The following is a 5,824-nucleotide window of genomic DNA, read 5'->3' as shown; positions in this document are numbered from 1 at the left end:
CAGAGGTCCTGAGTTCAATTCCCAGCAACCACATGGTGGCTTACCATCTGTAATGGGATCTGATGCAGCTATAGTGTATTCATATAAATGAAATAAATAAATCTAAAAAAAAAAGAAGAGAGAGAAAAAGGGAAGGATGGAGGGGCAGGAGGGGGGAGGGAGAGAGGAAGTGAAGTATGGAAAAGGAAGGGAGGGAGGGAAAGAGGGAGAGAGGAAGGGGGGGGAGGAAGAAGCCTGTACCACTGGTGTGATAGCTCACAGCTTTAATCTCAGCAGGGGCAGGCAGATCTCTGTGAGTTCGGCTTGGACTACATAAGGGATTCCAGGCCAACCTTGGCTACAAAGTAAGAAAGACCCTGACTTAAAAAGAAAAAAAAAAAAAATCTCACCAGGCAGTGGTGGTGCACGCCTTTAATCCCAGCACTTGGGAGGCAGAGGCAGGCGGATTTCTGGGTTCGAGGCCAGCCTGGTCTACAGAGTGAGTTCCAGGACAGCCAGGGCTACACAGAGAAACCCTGTCTCGAAAAACCAAAAAAAAAAAAAAAAACAAAAAACCTCTAGAATGAGAGGATTAGGGAAATAACTATAACATTTAAATGTTCTAAAGCCATAATAATTTATGTCCCACATAACCTATGTTCTAACTATTTTTTTTGTATTCAAGTTATGAAATTAGAATTCAATATACTTCTATTTCTCTCATATAAGTACTAAGCATGCCTGACCTGCTTTATTTCCAACACCAGACAATTTTGGGTTGAAAGTTTTTTTTTTTTAATTTTATTTTATATTTTATTTACATTTAAGATGCCATCCCCTTTCCCCATTTCCCCTCCCTAGAAAACCCCTGTCCCATGCCCCCCCCCCTTTCCTTTTTGCTTTTATACAATTTTTTAAAATGTTAATCAAAGGATTTATAAGGTTGGTAATGCTCAATCAGAAGCGTAACCCAATACCATGCTCTAACTTTCTAATACCACACTGTTAGTTTTTGTTGCTTTTGTAACAGAGCAATGTGATGAGAGTGTTCAGTAGACAGATCAAAAGAACGTAAGTCTAGTGATAAACTTATTAAAAGTTAAATGTATGATAAAAAAGCCATCATAAAAATCAAAGGGAAGGAAAGAAAAACAGAACATTCTTTGATAATAACAAATAAGTCATCCGGAGAAATGAATCTTATCAGCTATTCACTGCCAACCTGCACCTCAATAAATTCCAGATGATCTCTGTTTTTAAATACAACAAAGAATAAAATAGAATTGGATATGTAGTAAACACGTGGATTGAAAAACAACGTCTTACACTAAGAAACAGCTGAAGCGATTTTAATAGCTATGATATCAATTTGCTCTAGGTAAAAAACAAAAATAAAACCAATAGCCAAAAATAAACAGACACATTCCTCCGCGGGTAGCGGGAGGAGGCACTAAGAACAGTATGACACAAAGCGGATCTCACTTTTCCAAGTTTTTGTTTGGTTTTTGGGTATGTTTGTGATATGGTGTATGTGCCAATGTGTGAGGGGATTTATGAATCTTGTGTACACATGTAGAGGCCTCAGGGCAGGATGTGCAGTGTCTTCCTCTATTGGTCTCTACTGTGTATTTTGAGGCAGAACTTTCACTGAATCAGAAGCTTACTTGTTGGTGGCTAGCCCATCAGCAAGCTCCTGAGGTCTACCTGCCTATATGCCTCCCCACCCCCCAGCCCTGGGGTCACAGATACCCACAGCCATGCTCCACTTTTATGTGGGTGCAGGGATTTGAATTCAAGTCCTTTGGAAGAACAGTCAGTGCTCTTAACTGCTGAGCCATCTCTCTAGAATCCCCCCCTTTTTTTTTTTTTCATTTTATTTATTTATTTATTTATTTATTTTGGTTTTTTGAGACAGGGTTTCTCTGTGTAGCCCTGGCTGTCCTAGAACTCACTCTGTAGACCAGGCTGGCCTCGAACTCAGAAATCCGCCTGCCTCTGCCTCCCAAGTGCTGGGATTAAAGGCGTGCGCCATCACCGCCCAGCTGAATCCCCTATTTTTATTCTTTGACAATGAAGCTTATGTAGCCCAGGCTTGCCTCAAGCATACTATATATAGTTGCGGATAATTTTGAAGTCTTGATCCTCCTGCCTCTACTTCCCAAATTCTAAGATTAGAGATATGTGCCTTTAATCAATTAAAGCTAAATTCATCAGGAAGATTAGAATAATTTCAAGATCGTCTCCCTAAAAGTACATAGGAAATTTAGCAAGTAAAGTTAGTGAACACATCCACGGGAAAAATGACTAAACAAAACCAGGCTAAGAACCACAGACAACGCCAGGCTGTGGTGGTGCACGCCTTTAGTCCCAGCACTCTGCAGGCAAAGGCAAGTAGCTCCCTGAGTTTGAGGCTAGTCTGGTCTACAGAGACAGAACAGGAAAGGCTACACAGAGAAACCTTGTCTTGAAAAACCAGGGGAGTGGCTGAGTGGTGTGAGGAGCCCTTACCAGATCCGGGAGCTGTCCGGGTTAAGCCTGATCAAGATGACAACCTCCCAAAAGCACTTCATGGCATAGTCCATGGGGGGTGGGGGTGGGGGGGAGGAAAGCCAGTGGGGAGCTTGGGCAGGATTGGAGATGTCCTGGGCAAGAAGCTAGAGGAAAGGAGCTTTGAGAAGGCTTATGTGGCCCTTGGCCAGTTTCTGGTGCTGATGAAAGATGAAGACCTCTTCTGAGAATGGCTGAAAGATACATGTGGTACCAATGCCAAGCAGTCCTGGGACTGCTTGGGGTGCCTTCGAGAAAGGTGTGATGCCTTCTTGTAATGTTCTCTGGGGACCCCTCAACCCCCCCCCCCCCCCCCCAGCCATAGCATAAAGTCTCCCAGAGTCTGCAGCAGGGCAGAGCTCCTCCCTGCCCTCCATGAAGAAAAAGATTGCTGTTGTCACCCTCACCTCCTATGTACTCCAGAGTCTTTTGAGAGTTCTCTCCCATCTGCATCAACAGTTAGCAGCTTTCCTGAATGGATTCCTGGCCCTCTTCTCCCTCATTGTCTGTTGGATACCCCTTGGCTTCTTTCCTTTTTTTTTTTCTTTTCTTCAAAAACAGTCACTGTCCTTATAAAAAAAATTTAAATTAATAAAGTCAATGGCCTTCAAAGAAAGAACAAAAGAAAGAAAGAGAAAGATAGAAAGAAAGAAAGAAAGAGAGAGAAAAAGCAACCCAAAAAACAAAATAGGGAATTACAGGCATAAACACTCTTTGTTGTTTCAGCCAATTAACTTCAAAACAAGTTCTCACAGAGTTCCAGCCAGCCTACAAATAAAGTAATACTATTAGGTATCTATCCTATGAATAAAATGATGGTTAACTGTGAAAAAAATTCGATTTATTAAGGCCTTTAAGGCAGTATCAAATTAGGAAAAAAAAAAACTAAACTAAAACGTAAATGATACACAAATCAGTACACAATGAAAGATTGATTAAATAAAATGTCAACCCAGTGGCAGACTGTACATTTGCTTACGTTTCTTAAAATAGCTCCTTGTTATGTGTGAGTGTTTTCTCTGTGTGTATGTATACATGTTTTTTGTTTTGTTTTGGTTTGGTTTTTTTTTTTTTTGTTTTTTTTTTTGTTTGTTTTTTTTGTATAGGGTTTCTCTATATCGCCTTGGCTGTCCTAGAACTCACTCTGTAGACCAGGCTGGCCTTGAACTCAGAAATCCACCTGCCTCTGCCTCCCAAGTGCTGGGATTAAAGTCGTGTGCCACCACTGCCCGGAGTATGTGTACATGTATGTGTGTGTACCATGTACATGGCTAGTACCAGAAACAGGTCTCAGATCCCTTGGAACCGACATTATAGGTAGCTCTGAGCTGGGGTGCTGGGGATCAACCATGATTCCTTAAGCACCGAGCCAGCTCTCTGGCTTATTTAATTTTGCATATAAAACGATGTAAAATAATTTAATACCGAGCAGAGGCCCAGTCAGATATATTCCAAGACTAGGGGTATGTTTCAGTTATTGAGCACTTAACTCGCATGTTGAGGACCTGGGTTCCACCTATAAAAATCTAAAAATAAATAATAAATAAATAAGTAACCCACAGAGCTTGTGACCACTTGGAATGCTTGGCTCTGTACCTGTCCCATAGGAAGACGCGTGTACATGGCACAACCTTTCACGATCTGAAGTAAAGCCTACTTAGAGGAGAGACAAAAAGAATGAAAACGTGCGTATGAATAAGTTTGACGACTTAATGATGCAGGCATAAATCTCACCACTCAGCTAAAGTAAGAGGGTCACAAATTCAAGGTCTGCCTAGGGCTGCAGAAGGTGTTCTGGAACAACATGGGTAATTTAGTGCCTCAAAACAAAAAATTGAGAAAAGGCTGTGGGGAGCCTTTGATCCCAGATTTCAGGAGGCAGAGGCAGGTGGATCTCTGTGAGTTCAAAGGCCAGCCTGGTCTATAAAGTGAGTCCCTGGACAGCCAGGGCTACAGAGAAATGCTGTTTTGGAGTGGGGAAAGGAGAAAATAGAAATGAGAAAGAGAGGGGGGAAGAGAAGGAGAAGGGTTGGGGATGTAACCTTTGTTCGACTGCTTGCCTATCATGTACAAGGCTTGGATTCCCTCCTCAGAGCTCAAAAAAGAAGTAAACATATATGTGGTAGGTAGGTGTGCACAGACACTAATGTATATATGTGTATTGGTAGTTTAAAAACTATACTTTTAGCCGGGTGGTGGTGGCGCACGCCTTTAATCCCAGCACTTGGGAGGCAGAGGCAGGCGGATTTCTGAGTTCGAGGCCAGCCTGGTCTACAGAGTGAGTTCCAGGACAGCCAGGACTACACAGAGAAAGCCTATCTCGAAAAACCAACCAACCAACCAACCAATCAAACAAACAAACAAAAAACTATACTTTTACTGTTAGCTACATTAGTTTCCTGTCTTTGAAAAAAATTGAAGAAGCCATGTCCCAGATATTTCATGGAAACATACTGACACTGCTTATCAAGTGTTATATTTAACCGGGACTCTTCTATTTTTATTTGCTAAATCTAGAAACCCTACTCAGTCAGTATCCAATTTGATTGCCTTATAATTAATGTTTTCTACTTGTCAACAAACCACTTTCCTTGGGGAACACTTAACTGCAAATATACAGCTCTTTTTTTCATTGTGAAATATATTGGTTTGGTTGGTTTTTTTTTTTTTTTTTTTTGTTTTTTTTTTTTCTACATAGAAAAGGCACATAGAAAAAGAGAAAAATCATCTCAAATCTCATTACAGTAGAAATCTCATTTACATGTAGGACACGTTATGCATATGTATGCAGTTACACATTTCTATCATTTTATGTGCACTTGTAATTACACCATATATGCTTTCCTATAACCACCATTTTTAGTTATTTTTTAACATTTTAATTTTTATGTATATGTGTCTGTGTATATACATACGCCTGAGGGCTTAGAAAGTAGATTTTGAGACAATCGTTAGAGGTTATTATGTGCTAATCTCTGTTCTCTTTCATGTATTTTGACTTATTTTAGCCATCAAATCAGCTGGAACTATTCATTTTAACTTGATAATTAGAGACTCCCCAACTGATCGTAAAGCCCTTGTAATGAGGGTGCTGGGGAAGACAATGCCAAGGAAACGCAGGATTGTGCTCCATTTTGTAACTGCCGGTGATAAACCCGAATTCTGCCTCACCTGAAAATCGACATGGATTCGATGCAGCTTTTCAAATCTGCGTTCCCACCTCCAATTCCATGGTCCTGCTCAGATGCACTGTCTCTGGTCTTATCGCCAGGAAAGTTCAGGCATGACTGATATATGT

At 41.0% G+C, this 5,824-nt stretch overlaps 1 pseudogene; it reads left to right on the top strand.

Moving 5' to 3' along the window:
* Window positions 1–2,515: 2,515 nt before the first annotated feature.
* LOC143439963 (barrier-to-autointegration factor pseudogene) lies at window positions 2,516–2,804 on the top strand (annotated as a pseudogene).
* Window positions 2,805–5,824: the final 3,020 nt, after the last annotated feature.

Source organism: Arvicanthis niloticus, chromosome 28, assembly GCF_011762505.2.
Source record: "Arvicanthis niloticus isolate mArvNil1 chromosome 28, mArvNil1.pat.X, whole genome shotgun sequence".
Lineage (NCBI taxonomy): Eukaryota > Metazoa > Chordata > Mammalia > Rodentia > Muridae > Arvicanthis > Arvicanthis niloticus.
The sequence above is the reverse complement of the archived record's forward strand: the minus strand, read 5'-3'. Positions and strand labels throughout refer to the sequence as shown.